Source organism: Pteropus medius, unplaced genomic scaffold (assembly GCF_902729225.1).
Source record: "Pteropus medius unplaced genomic scaffold, Ma_sr-lr_union100, whole genome shotgun sequence".
Taxonomy (NCBI): Eukaryota; Metazoa; Chordata; class Mammalia; order Chiroptera; family Pteropodidae; genus Pteropus; species Pteropus medius.
Window position 1 is genome coordinate 27,616,281 of NW_024354500.1, and position 16,537 is coordinate 27,632,817.

Genomic DNA, 16,537 nt, shown 5'->3' on the forward strand with positions numbered 1-16,537 from the left:
AACAGTAATTTAAATCGATTTGGGGGGAATTTTTTTAATTGCCTTACCTTCACAGAAAGCATTAATAGATTTTGATACTTTTTTTTAAATGCTAAAGGAACAAAAGCTAAATAGCACTGTGAGAAAAAATAAAAAATGTGATTCTCAAAATCTGCTTGATGTCCAAGGAACGTATAATATGTGAAAGAAATATATATATGTGAAACCTTTATAATGCCCTAGCCTCACAAACTAAGTCAGAGAGAATGTTATTAACAAGAAGCTTTTGAAAATATGAGTCTTCATTGTACCTATTCCCAAATACACTTGCTGATTCTACACAATGACACAAAAAGAAGTGTAAGATACAAATTTAACAGACTTCTTTCTGTCTTAAGAAGTTGCACCTCCTGATGCTAGCTAGCCTCTTTTGTACAAATAAACTTGAATAGTTTGGATACATCTCAAAAAATTCCAAATTCATAATCCAAAGATAGTTTTAACATCAATTCTTCCTGCAAATAACATCGGGGGGCCTTTTGTTGTTTCTATAACATATAGCCACTGCTTCTACTACAGCTTATACTTCAAAAATTAGAAGGCAAGTACAAAATATTTAGAGGGAAAAAATAGAGAAAACAGACGGTCTCATACTTATCTCTGGATTAGGGGAAGCCATTGCTATATCTTTCTCAGAGTTAAGTAGGTTGCACCCTAAGGTTTTAAAAAGAAATTATAAAGAAATATTTTGCAAAGAAATTAATTTTAATCCTATACTTATGTAGAATGGTGACCTCCAAATTTATGTAAGAAACAAGTCATTTTAGCAATCTAAAATCAAGGGGAAGTATAAGTTTTGTTTTAGATGATTTATCTTTCCAAAATAACACCTTTAATCTCTTTTATGCCCATTTTTCTTGAACCAGTCTTTCAAGATCAATTACATTACTAAATGTTTCAGCTCTTCAACAATCTCAGAGCATTTGTAGCTATATCTTCATTAGAATGACCTTGCAGCTCACAAACTCAGTTCCAGGGTATTTTATTTTACCTGGACACATTAGATCCGTGAGAGACTGATAGCATTTCTCATAGATATTATTTATGGATTTAACACCATACTTTAGCAAATACATCTTAATCTGTACTTTAAACAGGTTAATTAGAACTTGATTGCTGGGCTTTTCTTCCCTAAAAAGTTGCCCTTAATAGAATTCATACAATATAGCAAAGTTAAATGAGGTGATTCTGAATAGTCATCAGGAGTTATAGCTACCTTACTGAGGACCTATTCAGATTTCTTGACTATGACACAGGTCTTTACTCTATGTCCATTACCATAAGACAAGACTCACCTTAAATGGATAGAGTTTTAATTACATATCAACTTTATTATATTATTAAAAATCATGGCATCCTCACTATCAGGGGGTACACAAGGCAATTCATATGAGTTGAAAAGAAAATATTAATATTTCTATTTATTTTTTCATAAAAAAAGATTAAGCTTTATCAATTTCTAGCACTTAATATTCAGACAAACGCCCACATTCTCAACCATCCATGTATCAGATGGTTGCCATCTCAAATAGGAGATGAGGTATCTTGAGAAAAAGAACTGCTCTCCAATGTGGAAGGGTTAAAACTGGTGCCTCACCTGCCTTTTTTGCTTGTAGTGTGGTGGACATAGAGGAATTGAAGTGTGACGAGCTGTGTTGATATGGATTTTTCTAGTTTTAATAAAAGAACTCTTATAAATTGTACAAGTAGTTTCAAAATGCTCCTGCAAAGACCATAGATTGAATACAATACTAAGAATGTAAACATGGGTGGATAATAAATATCAGAACTGACACACTCCTTACATAAAATTTTCCTTATAAAATAAAAACAATAAAAATCTGGCCACCAAAAGTAAGTTGAATTTATCAAAAAAATTTTTTGAAATATAGAGTTATACTTACTCCGGTTAACAATTACCCTCGTCTTAACTCTTTGCAATGCCGCAAACTATTAACAAATGATAACATCATTAATTGGTAAGATGTTTTAAATAATTTATTGATTTGTGTTTAATCTACTTTGTATTTATTTCTGTGTATGATTTTTAATGCACACAGTATATTAGTATAATGGTAAATATGTTTAATATACAAGCAAATAAAGGTACATAAAGATATTTGGGCTACAGCCATGCCACCCAGAACATGCCCGATCCTTTCTGATCTCAGAAGCTAAGCAGGGTTGGGCCTGGTTAGTACTTGGATGGGAGACCACCTAGGAAGACCAGGTGCTGTAGGCATAAAAAAAAAAAAAGATATTTGGGGAGTACACACTAAAATTGCTTTACCAACAGATGCGCTACTAAAATAGTTTATAAATCATTGGACTGCAAAAATGGCAGAAATAAGAAACAGAATAAAAAATATCAAATAACTCACAAATAAGGTCTATGAATACATACACACATATAAACACACTGTTGGGATGTGTTTTCCTGTTTCAATACTTATTCTGAATATAAGTGTGCTTTATGTTTAGGGAATATACACAAAGCAAAAAATAGTAAGTTCCACACTAAAGATTGACTTAATATTTATAAATATCCCTTTTATCTTCCCTTCTTCAACACATTTCTTCATTGCCCAATTCAGGCTGAATAAGGAATTGCTTCTGAGATCTAAGAAAAACAGCAATTTGAGTGACAATACAATTAGGTTCTCCTGTATGTTTCTGGTTTAAAGGAAGCCATGGTTATTTAATCCCAGATTAAAATATGCCATGAGGAAGTAAGGAAGTATAGCAGGAAAATATCTCTGTACTAGTTTTACTTGCCATGCTTGAAATTATGGTCCAGCTCATAATGCCTGGGGTGGAGTGAAGGAGTTTTCACTAATATTAGCACCTCCAAGGAAAACTGAGATAATGGTTGCCATCACCTGTGAGCAGAAAATATGTTATGACTCAAAAACCAAACACTTTAACTCTAGAAATAGCAGAAAAAAAAAAAAAAATCCTTTGATTATAATGAAATCTAAAAACAAATCACCTGTGAACCACTTATCACCTGATCAAATATCTTATCTTTTTATAGAAGCTAAAATATTCTTAGAGAGGTGAACTTTTCACTTTACTATGAGTTTCCCTAAGGGTAAATCTTTAGTAGAAATAATTTGATTGAGGGTTCCTACTCCACTGGTGGCAAAAACCTAAGAGAACTTCCCTTGCATATGAAAGCTATCTTTTCTTGTCTCCTATAATTTTAAAAGGTATTTTAAAAATGTTCCTGAGATCAGACTTTATGTGCAACATGTCACAGGAGAGTGAATATTTATGATCAAATTGCTCTTCTAAAATGTGTCATAAAATCAGGTTTATAGTAAATGTTCCTCACACCATTAGCTACCATAATTCTCTAGTCCTTTTCTTAGCTTTTTTTATTAATAGTGTACAATCCTCATTACTACTGTTACTTGTTAAATACAGACCCATCTACCATAAGCCAAATCTCCTCCTGCTGAATGTTATACAAGATACCTATAAATAGCCTCAAAACCCACCTGTCTGGGATTCTTGAGGGACCTCCCTCCTAGAAATATGGGAAAGAAGTTCAATGGCCTCTTCTGGACTGTTCCATTACTAGAACTTTAGTAAGCCTCAAAACAAAACTAAGCCTGGAACTATAACTCATTTGGTAAAATGTTTTTAACTGACTAATCTCTTCATAATGTGCAGTGCAGAAGAGAAAAAGAAAACTGACATTCAGAAAGAGCAGAGAAAGTAGAAGAGGAAAACTTGAAACAAAAGAGAAGTCCTCCCCTTCTTCCATTATTACTTTTGATGTCAGTGGCACATTATAAAGTCCACTTAGTAAAACTGACAGCAGTGGGTATGTTTTCCCTTCAGGCTCTGTCATGTGCTATCGGGGGTAAAGGAAGGCACCTACTAGAAGACTCTGACAATCCCTGAGGAAATCTTTCTGCTTCCTCCCTGTAGCCCAGCAGGGATGGCTCATGGCAGTTCAGCTGAACCAGAAAGCTTATGTGATGAGGATGGACAGCAGGAAGAGAGTGAAACCATTCTGCAGAGTGGATAGCAAATAATCAAAGAGAAGACAGATAGCAGGAACTTCAAAGACTCAAGGGACACCGTCTGAAGCAAAGTGACATTGATATCAACATCTAGGAAATGACAGAGGCAGATAAATTGCTTGGGCAAGAAAAAAGAGATGAGATGACCCAGTTTAAGCAAAAAGTAATTTGCTAATCACAAAGCAAAGAAATAACACAATAGACTCCTCTCCCCACTCACACACAGCAGGTATAGCCATCATCCAGATACAGCAGTAGACAGAAAAGGAGATCAACTCAAATGTGACTGGTGCTCAAACCACAGAGGACTTCTTTGGAACAAGAGCTCATACCAAAGAAAAATTGGCAGCCAGTGCCACCTGCAGAGGAAAGATATATCTTCTGCAGGCACTAGTTCTCCAAAGCTGACAGCCTGATATATTCTGCTGAATAAATTGAAAAACTTTCAAGCAGTCTAAAAAAAGGTAGTCTGAAGTAGACTGCACTGCAGGGATCCAATCAAGTTAAGAATGTCTGGAGCCTGCGGCAACACCTACACCAGGAAAAAGGTCCCAAACTCTAAGTTAAGTGCAAATGAGAAAATATCATGGTGGGTTTTGTTTCTTCCTGTATGTTTTAGATGTTTTTTCAGGGTTCGTATGCTGTGCTTTTTTAAAAGACACAAAACTGCGAACTGTTCTTTTCATATGTGGAGAAAAGCAGGCACAGAAAGTACTTTTTCCCAAGACAGAGAGCAGGTGTGTTACTTTCTCCTTGAATTTTTTATTCAGTTTTTTGATGCCACTTTCCTGTCCTCTAGGTTCTGCTCAAGCCCTGCCATCTCCATGAATCTCTCTTGAATGAAGCCCTCACTGATCTCTCCTCACTCTCAACTAGTAATTTACTTATTGTTTGACCCATTCATTGTGGAGCTTAATTATTAAATAGTCATGACTCGCTTAACGATGGGATAGGTTCTGAGAAATATATTGCGTGGCAATTTCGACATTTTGCAAACATCATAGAGTGCGCTTCCACAAACATAGATAGTATAGCCTACTACACACCTAGGCTATATGGTATAGCCTGTTGCTCCTAAGCCACAAACATGTAGAGAATGTTACTGTACTGAGTATTATAGGCAACTGTAACACAATGGTAAATGTTTGTATATCTAAATATACCTAAACATAGAGAAGGTACAGTCAACATATGGAATAGAAGATAAAAAAAATGGTATACCTGTATAGGGCACTTACCAAAAAGGGAGCATGCAGGACTGGAAGTTGCTCTGGGTGAGACAGTGATGAGTGTTGAGTGAATGCGAAGGCTAGAACGTTACTGTATACCACTGTAGACTATAAATAGTGTACACTTAGGCTACACCAAATTTACAGAAATATTTTTTCTTCAATAATAACTTTTCTTCAACTTTAGCTTATGGTAACTTTATACACTTTATTTTTTTTAACTTTTCAACTCTTTTGTAACAACACTTAGCTTAAAACACAAACACATTGTACAGCTAAACAATATTTTCTTTCTTTATATCCTCATTCTAGAAGTTTTTTGGTTTTTTTACTTTTTAAAACTTTTTTGTTAAAAGCTAAAACACACACACACATTAGCCTAGGCCTACAGAGGGTCAGGATTAACAGTATTATTGTCTTTCACCTCTACATCTTGTCCCACTGGAAGTTCCTTAGAGGCAACAACATGCATGAAGCTGTCGTCTCCTATGGTAACAGTGCCTTTTTCTAGAATACCTCTTGAAGGACTTGCCTGAGGCATTTCTTGAGAAGATGTCACTCTCAAAAATACATCCATTTTGGTTTGCTTGGTTTCCTTTTTTTTTAAATCACAGATTTTCTTGTAAACAGATAATGTACCATGAACCATATTTTCAATTTTTTAAAGGAGCTGTTGAAGCCTGCAAAAGCTTTTGCTAAACTCTTCACCATGAATTTTCTTGAGAATTCTTGTTCATTTTTTTCACCTGAAGTTTCCTTTTCTCTTGACTCTTCTTCAGCTTTGCATTCTTGTTCCTATTCCATCAACTACTCATTAGTCAATTCTTCAAGAACTACTTCTAGAAGTTCCTCAATGTCACCCAGGTTAACATTATTTGCCATCTCAACCACAGCCTTGTTGATTTTTGCAGCCTCCTCATCCTTGGCAATTCCTTTGAAGTCACGGACGAACTTCTTGAATGTTGTCTTTTAGGTGCCATTCATACACTCCTTGGTGACATCACCCCAAGCCCAAGCAAGGTCCTTGTTGCAGTCATTGATGTTGTAATCCTTCCAGAATTGTATCAGTGTCTTCTCAATGTCTTTCTCAGTTGTAGCAACAGACTGGGCAAAGGTCCTTCTGAGGTAGTAGGCCTTACGAGCTGTTTTAACTCCTTGATCCACTGGTTGGATCAAGCAGGTTGTGTTTGGAAGGAGAAATAGTACTTGAATATTGGGATGAAGATCACCAATAAAAGGAGGACATCCAGGAGCATTATCAATAAGCAAAATCTATGTAATTCTCCAAACAGTACTTCTCCAGTTGGCTGGCATAACAATTCAGAGGGGCATCTTGGAAGAGGAGCTGAGTCATCCTTGACTTCTTAATGCTCCTGCAGTACACTAACAGTATGTGCTTATCAATATGCTTGAAGGCCATGGCTTCTCACTGTGCCAGATCACAAGGGTTTCAATTTGTAGCCTGCAACGTTGTACCCAAGTAAGACTATTATCTTGTCCTTAAAAGCCTTGAAACCTGGCATTGACTTGGCCTCCTTATGGATGAAAGTCCATTCAGGCAGTTGTTTCCAGAATAAAGAGGTTCATCCATACTGAATATTTGCCTTGGCAAGTAATTTTCCTCAACAATTAGCTTATCTAGAGTTTCCAAAAATTCTTTATCTGTCTTCATCACTTGTAGACTCACCACTCACTTTTACATTATGTAATGAATAACGATTCTTGAATTACTTAGACCTCCCAGAGCTTACTATTATCATTATTATTAGCAAAGCTAACATTAAGTGCTTACTATGGGCTAAATATTACATTTTTTTTTTCTTTTAGTTGTCACACAATCATGAGTATAATGTTATTGCCCTATTTTATAGATGAGACCACATGGAGATGTAAATAACTTGCTAAGATTACATCATCAGGAAGTGATGAAGTCATGAGCCAAACCCAGGTCTTTGAGGCCAATGACTACCTTCATGTAAGGTAAATTAACATGAATCCTTTATCTGTTCACTAATACCTACAAGGTAAAGTGCACATTCTTCATCATGGCATGTGAGTTCTTTCATGATCTGGCCCATTCTGCTTCTCTAGACTTGCCCTGATTGCCACTCTTTAAGCACTCCATAGTCCTGACCTTCTAAACTATGAAAGTTCCTCGGAATATACCATGTTCTTCCATTCCTTCTTGCCTTCTCACAGGCTCTGTCCAGAAAGTACTATCTCTTCCTCCACTCATCCACCCCTGTCCTTTCCTTAGGCATTTTCAAGACCCAGATAAAACATTTATTGGGTCTTGAAAATCCTCAAGAATCCTCTCCTGGGCAGTTAAATACGTCTTCCTGTGCAAGCACTAGTGCCATATGCGGCACATAAAAAATATGTTACAAATATAGGAACTGACACACTGCTTTAATTATTTGTTTATATCTCTCTGTGACATAAATCTTCATAGCCTGAGAAACCCTGGAAGGAACAATGTCTTATCATTTGCATTTTTAGTGCTCACCACATAATGGACATTTTATAAATGTTGGGTAAATGATCTGCTGGCTGGATAAATGGATAGATGAATGGTTTCTAGTTATTTGGCTATATTAACACAACTCAAATTGTCCAAATAAATTCTCCAATGGAAGAGATCTTCTGAAAGGAAACACATTTTCTTAATCCTAGCTCATCTAGTGCCTTCATCTCTTCTTTTAAAACACATGCCCATACACACACACACACACACACACAAATGCACACACAAGAAATTGCCCTAAAAGGAAGGTGCTATTATAGGAAATACACTAAGCATTCACCAAGACCATAATCCTAATAAAATATTTAAAGAACACTTAGCTACTAATAATAATTCCATTTATTGAGTGTTTCCTAGGAGCCTCATGCATCTTATCTTATATACAACACCCTGTCACATTTGTATTATTCTTATTCTATCAATGAGAAAACTGCCTCGTAGAGCAAATAAGAACATATGGCTAAGAAAAGATCAAACGAGAATCTGAAACCATGAATTCTTGACCTAAAGTCAATGTTTTTATCTACCACTAGACTCAAATCACCTAAATTGGGCCACATAGTTATATAGGATGTGACTTTCTCTTTAATAATCATGTAGACAGTATTAATATATTTCTTGGACAGGATTTAACCAACAGCTCCACCATGAGTATGGCGAGAAAACAATAGCAGAACTAGTCCATATGAAAATTCGTTTTATACCACACAGTTTACACTGCCCCATTTATAGATTTTCTTTTTTTAAGACAAGTTCACTAACAATAATCTGTAATTATTTGTGCACTGAATAAGACAGCAATGTTTCTGTTTCAGGCCATGTTCTCTAAATTATTTTCAAACAATCCAAAAATAGTCCTAGCAGGTTAGAAAACAGAATTCTTGGTAAATACCGTCATAAATGTTTCTAGTTTTAAAAAGTGATACATTTTCCGGTTTTTCCTCCTAATGAGAATGAAGAACACAAGTAAATTGGAGCTCAGCTACACCGTGGAGAATCTTTTGTGTAGCATTTGGTTTGCTCAGCTGTGTCTTGCCTAACTGCTTACAATATTAACAAATACTAGTATAGTTTTCTCCACCCTCAAGGTTGATCTGTGTGAATAATTGGAAACAGAAGAAGTTACAACATGAGACTTAAAAGACTAGGTTATGAAAGGTATTTTAGTTCCTCTCTGTATCTCTCTCTCCCATTCCCTCATGCATTCTAGAGGAAGCAAATTTCCATGACATGAGGCTAACCTAGCTGCCTCTCAAGCGGCCCTATTGAAAAGTCCACATGCTGAGGAAATGAGGCTTCCAGCCAAAAGCCATGTGAGTAAGCCATCATGGAAGTGATCCTCCAGCCACAGTCAGCTTCCAGATGATGGCAGCCCTTCTCAATATCCTGAATGCAACCATATGGGAGACTCTGAACCAAGTCATTCAGCTTAGCAGCTCCCAAATCTTGACTTAGAATCCATGAAAGAAAATGTTTCTTGCTCTCAGCTACTAAGTTTTGTAATTTGTCACACAGCAATAGATTCAAGATAAAGACACTATCCAGTAGTCACACATAATACTTTTGCTTGAATCCCTCTGCCCCACGTTGTTGCTTTCCAACCACAATTTGATGAGTGTTAGGGTAGAAACAGTAGTCTTAATTCTAGGTGGCCATGCATCTTGTTAAAAATTAAAATTTTACTACAAATACATAAATAAATAAAAGGCCGAAGATAAATAGATATTAGGAGATAAATAGTAGCCTGTGGGGGACTCTGACATTGGTAGCCTCCAATGACCCACACTTCTCAATATTTACACCCATGTAAAGTTTCATCCCATGTGTACTGGCCATATGATTTGCCTTGGCCAATCGACTATTAGCAAGCATGATGCAAGCAGAAACTTACACACTGGGGCTTGTCATCTTGTCTCACTCCGTCTTAATAGCCTGGCTGCCATTCTGTAAGAAAGTTCTAGTGATCCTGTAAAGGGAGGCCACGTGGAGAAACCAAGTGTTCCAGCCAAGCTCCAACATGACTGCTGTTGCTTGGGTGATCCCAACCAAAACCATGTGCAGCAAAAAGGATCACTAGAAAAAAGCAACGTTATTTAAAGCCCTTTGGAAGTATTTTATTACACAGAATAGATTACTGAAACACAACCTTCTCACATACAATTTACCTGAAAACTCACTGCAAACTATAAACTATTTTCTAAAATAAATGAATTTTTAATTCTGTTATACAAAGACTATCTGCTATTCTTGATTTCAATCAGATAAGGCTTACAAAATTGAATTATACAACTACTGGTTCTTACAATAGAAATGGTACATCTTAAAGACAATAGAAATCAGCTATTCTTATATTAAATCTAATGTTTGGTTTTTGCTTAAAATGTGGCATGAGGTCCATGGATTGAGTTTAAGGACCACATGAAACAGATGCCAAATTTTTTTGTCTTTAATTTCTTCTAGATATTTTGAAACATAACTTTGTGATGAATATTTCACTTATAAAAAAACAAGTTATTAAAGCATTGTCGACTCCAGATAATATAAAAGAGCAGTACACTATCTGTACTGTACATGGTCGGTTATTTACATCCATCATTGTTTCCTTGTTAAGATATATAAAATAATTTTTTTTCAAAAAGAATTAGAGACCCAAAACTGTCATTATACTTCTGGACATATGATTTTTACAAATTTGTTTTATAGACTTTAGCTGTAAAATGCCAAAGAAAATAAAGTATGATAAATTTTAATATTTTTAGATTTTATTTCTATAATTGAACATAAATTAAAAACAAAAATCTCAGTGCTTTAGGTGTTAAAAGATTTTTTCTAAAAACACGAAGCCAAAACAATTCAAAGGAGTACCTTATATCTGTCCATGATACATCAGACAATGTGCAAAAGAAGACTGGATTTGAAAAGACTGGAGTTTTACTAACTCTTGGATTTGCCCCAACATAAAAGTCTTATCTTGAAGTATTTGAAAAGAAGTCATGCCTGACTGAAAAGATATTGAAATCATGTGTTCTGTTTTGTGACTTAGAGCAGAAAAATGATAATGAAGCAGTGTCCTTGTCAAATAATGACCCTGACTCCATGAAGCAGGTCATGAATTATAGGCAGCTATGCCATTTACCTACCTACACCTGAATGAAACCATTCGAAACATTTAGTGCAGCCACAATCTTGGTTTCTCACATTAATACACACTGATTTAGTGAGGTTCTTTTGGATGTTGCAAAGGCTATCTTAAAAATAGCAAAAGATTTCTTTATTAAAAAAAATATATGAAGGAAATTCTGGACAAGATGGTGGAGCAGGTAAATGCTGTGCCTGCCTCATCTCTCGACTTACATCAAAATTAAAACTAACTTATAGAACAACCATCAGTGAAAATTGCCTGAAGTTCAGCTGAACAGAAGTACTATGACTAAAGCTATACCGAAGAAGCCACATCGAGACTGGTAAGAGGGGCAGAGATCAGAAACAGGCTGGCTACACACCCGCATGCTGTGGTTGAGAATCAGGAGGTCCCTCTGTAGGAGCTAAGGGTCTCAGCCCCACAACAGGCTAGCCCAAAGAACTGGTGCCAAGAAGAGAAGTCCCCACAAATTCTGGCTGTGAAAACCAGCGAAATCTGTGGCTGGGTGAGAAAAAGGGCTGCGGGAGTCCCAAGTGCTTCTCTTAAAGGGCCCATGCATGGACTTACTTGCTGACAGACTCACTCGCTCTGAGCTCCAGTGCTGGAGAAGCAGCTCGTAGGGCATCAGGGACATAGAGGGAGGAACTGAATTGTCTGGTTTCAGGGAGAGGGGTGGAGGGGCAGCTTTCTCCCAGACAGAAGTGCTGGCAGGGGGCACTGTTCCTTTGTTGAACCCTCCCCTGTCCCTGGGTGTAGATTTTGGTTGATCCCATATCTGAGTGACCAATTACCTGGCTAACACTGTTCTCTGACCCTGGTGATTCCCTCAGACCTTATCCTACCCAACTTGTAGGCTTACCCAAGCCATTCCAGTGGCAATGGCCTGTCTTGGCTCATGCCATGGGCTCTCCTAAAATCTCTCAAAGGTTCACAAACCCCAAACAAGTAGCATCTGACCTTGGCATGCCCCATACCTCTTGCTGAGCATCCCCAAGCACAGCACTAGTGGCAGCCAGCTTCTGTTTGCAGCTTAACCTCATTCAGGCACCTCCAAGCCCAGAAATATTGGAAGATATCTGCAGATCATTTTGTGATTCATTCCAGGTGCCCCCAGGCAAGGCACAGGCTGAGGCTGAACCTAACCTGCAGTGGGGCCCCTCCCTGGAGGCCTCAGGGCCAGCCTGCCTGATGGCTGGCTTCAGACAGAGCCAGAGCAGCACCTGGCTCTGTGGAGGCCACCTCCACAAACAATATACCCAAAGGGCAAACTCAGCAAACTCACCAGAGCCCCGCTAAAGTGAATACTGCTCCACAGGGTCAGCCCCTACACACCAGCTCCTCCACTGTAGTCACAGCCAGTCACAGCCAGGAGGGACATCCTATTGATGTCCAAACATCAACCAAGGCTCAACTACAACAGGAGGGGACACACACCCACAGAAAGGACACACACCTGGAGCACCCAGCTCAGATGACCAGGGAGACTGCACTACTGGGCCCCATACGACACCTACTATATAAAGCCACTCTACTAAGACTAGGAAACATAGCAGCCATACCTAAAACATAGAAACAAACACAGGGAGGCAGCCAAAATGGGGAGACAAAGAAACATGTCCCAAATGAAGGACTGTAATAAAGCTCTAGAAAAAGAACTAAACAAATTAAAGACAAGCAATCTACCAGATGAAGAGTTCAAAACACGAATTGGTTATAAGGATGCTCGATGATCTCGGTGAGTATTTTAACAAGAGGACAGGAAATATGAAAATGGAGAAAGAAAACATAAGAAAGAACCAGTCAGAAATAAAAAATGTAATAACTAAAGTAAAGAATACATTAGAGAATCAACCACAGATTGGATGAAGCAGAGAATCGAATGAGCAATTTGAAAAATAAGGTACCAGAAAACACCCAATCAGAACAGCAAAAAAAAAAAAAATCCAAAAATATGAGGACAGATTAGGGGGACTCTGGGACAATATCAAGTGTACCAGTATTCACGTCACAGGGGTACCACAGGAGAAGAGATAGAGCAAGGAATTAAAAATCTATTTGAAGAAATAATGACAAAACTACCCTATCCTGGTGAAGGAAATAAGATACACAAGCTCAGAAACAGTTAGTTACCTACAAAGGAGCTCCCATAAGACTCAGCCGTAAAAAAAAAAAAATGAAATATTGCTATCTGTAACGACATGGATGTACCTAGAAGGTATTGCGCTGAGTAGAGTAACTTGGATAGAGAAAGAAAAACGTCATGTGATTTCACTTTTATGTGCAATTTAGAGAACAAGATAAACAAACAAACAAACAACGAAAATAAACTCTTAGATACAGAGAGCATTTGATTGCTGTCAGATTGGGGGTTTGGAGAATGGGTAAGGTGGGAGGATTAAGAGGTACACATTGGTAAATACAAAAATAGTAGTGCGGATATAGAGTATAGCATGGGAAATATAGTCAGTAGTATTGTAATACCTATGTATGATGTCAGATGGGTACTGGATTTATTAGAATGATCACTTTGTAAGTTATATAAATGTCTAATCACTGTGTTGTACACCTGAAACTAATATAATATTGTATGTCAACACCAATTGAAAAAAAATAAAATATAAAAATAAAAAATACATCTGAGTTGAAAAAAATCAGGATAATCTTTCAGAGATGCAGAGCCATAAATCTAAGTGTCCTTTTTGAAGGAAAGCAGCTCCACACATCACTGGGATTAATTTCTTCCAATTGCAACATACCCTAGTATCAAAGACTATACCAACACCCCTGAAAAAATTCACAGGTATCTCTCTGAAAATCATTAATGTGAACAGAGTAAAGGCCTCTACTGCACAGTTCACTGGCATTTAAGAGAATATAGTGTAAAGAAGCCAATAGAACTGGATTTCAATCCCAGATTGGTCACTTACTCTTAGGGTGATCTTGAACAACTTCTTTAACCCCTCTGAGTCTAGAGTTTTCTCATCTGTGAAGTGATAATAATACTACCTAACAGAGAATGTAAGGATCAAATATGATAATATGTAAATAGATATAGCAATGTGCCTAGCACTCAGTAAATTTTTGGTTGCTTAAAATCGAATAAAGATTTCAAAATTTCTCTTGTTCCTTCTTCTGAGGCTCCAACTCTAAATTTTCCCAGTTGGCTGAAAGGTTTTTGTTTGTTCCCTCCACTCCCACCCCACTTAGGCCTCATCACCATTACTTGCAGTGCTTCCAGGACTAGCAAAACAGTTTCTCCTAGATCCTCCAGCCAAGAGGGCTCCTTTTCCCAAGGTTACAGCCTACAGCTGTCCCGGCAAGACTACCAGGTATAACCTCTCTCCCCTCTCAGATCTAGGCACTATTTCTACCCATACTCAACTATGCTTTTAGCTGCTCTTTCAAGGTCATTTTATTTTTTATTCATTTAGCATCTGACATCCACTAATCCATTTTCTATGCATATGGATATTGGGTTAAGAAAGCAAATGACAAATACAATACTCAGTTTAACCCACATTTACTTTAGATTTTACAACTCACCATTTAACAATTGTGTAATTCTATTATTTTTAACTAACATTCATTGTTTTACACTTCACCAAGCACTTTCAAATGTCTATTTGATCTTCACAAAAACCCTATGTGGTAGGTAAGCTAAGTATTATTAATCTCATTTTTTTAAGATAGGAGACAGAAAATTTAAGTCAACTGGCTAAAGCTACTTGGCTAATCCATTGTCAAATAAACTAGATCCTAGTCTTGTGGTTTAAAATTCATGCCTTTCCCACTATACTATGCTGTCTCCTACTGTCACTGAGTATTATCTTTTATCTAACTGGTAATAGAAGTAGTCAAAACAAAAGGAAGCCTCTGAAATTAGCATCAGGGTATGTGATCAAACCAAGTGATTAAATAAAGCAAAACTGCACCAAGAAATACTTTCTTTAATTTGTATTTAAAATGTTTTATTCCTCACAAAGCAAAAATATAAAACCAAGTTGTTCTTCAGATTATAAAAATTATACATGGTAATTACAGAAAATATTGAAAATGTAAATAAGAAAATCACTGGGGGGCTATTTTGAGTGTACTGGATATTTTCTGACCATTTTGAGTATGGGCGTGATGTTAGATGACATGTTTTCAACCCATTCCTGTGGTTGCTCTGTGGAGAGTAGTTGAAGAGCCCAAGCGACAGAAGAGAGGCAAGTTAGGGGACTGCTACAGGACCAGCAGAGGTGAGGGAGTCTTGGACCAGGTGGGGAGCATTGTAGGTGCTGACCTGTGATGTCTGGAACTGGGGTGTACTTTGAAGGTAGAGTGGATGTAGGGTTTCAGCAAGAGGGAAGTCAAGAGTATCTCAGGATTTTGATGCAATAGGAAAGAGAAGGGGAGGAGTAGGTTTTACAGGCAGAAATCAAGAATTCTGTTTGAATGTGTTTTGGTTGAAGTATGTGTTGGTAATCATGTGGACTATCCAGTGAGCTGTTAGTTGGATATATGAGCCAAGCAGAGGAGAGTTGGGGCACAAGATAGAAACATGAATGTATTATTATTATACCACACTGTCTCAGTGCACTAATACAGCTTGAAATTTGTCTCAAATAGTGCCTGTATAATTTGAATAGCTGAACAATCAGCACAGTTATTTCGGTAATCTAAAAAGGTCAATTTCAATCAACTCATTTAAATTAGTAAATTATGTGCCTGAAAGTATTAAATTGATAATGCTGCATTTGAGCAAGTTTGGTAGAGCTTATACAAAACCATTTACTTCCCTAATAATAATTCATTAATTATTATAGGAAATTTTCCCAAACATCACTCTCTCCCAGTTGCTTTGTTAGTTTTGTTTTGGAATTGAGTACATCCTCATTCTTTGTATTTATGAGGCAGAGATATTTGTTTAGACACATAAAATGATTGTTCTATTTTTATTTTTAAATTATTAAAAATTATTAATTTTGATTTAATATTAAACCATACAGCTAAAGAGTATGCAATTGCACCTAAGTAGCTGCAATTGCATACTCTTTAGCTGTATGGTTTAATATTAAATCAAAATTAATTTTTGAATGACAAAGTACTTTTATCCTCTCAAGCTTGCAGTAACAATGGCTGAAACAAACAGCTGTGGGCGGGGGTGGGGGGTGGGTAGTGGTGAGGGAGTCATCTCTCATCGCTTACACCAATTCCAGGATCACCAAGCAACCTTCCTCTCTTATGATGGTAAGAATATGTTCGTCTGCAAGGGAGTTATAATTCTCATTGAAATTATTACACTGATCTTCTGAAATACAATACGTACATACATAACTAAACTTTTCACATGAGAAGTCAAGAAGCAAAAGAGATGTAATAAGGTTTGGAAGAAACATAAAAGGAAAACCTCTAAAGAAAATAGACTCAAATGGGCAGTTTCAACAATACCAATCAGAAATAACAACAGGGATTCGACAGCTGGTAGTGATGATAGAGAAGAAAGAAGAGCAGCAGTGATGCAGAGCAGAAGAAAAAGAAAATTAAATAACTTTAAAGTTTAAAAGGATGCCTACCCCTATGGACACCT

General features: G+C 36.9%; 1 pseudogene; it reads left to right on the forward strand.

Annotated features, from left to right (window-relative positions):
• Positions 1–2,162: 2,162 nt before the first annotated feature.
• LOC120595255 (uncharacterized) lies at positions 2,163–2,281 on the forward strand (annotated as a pseudogene).
• The last annotated feature ends 14,256 nt before the right edge of the window (positions 2,282–16,537 follow it).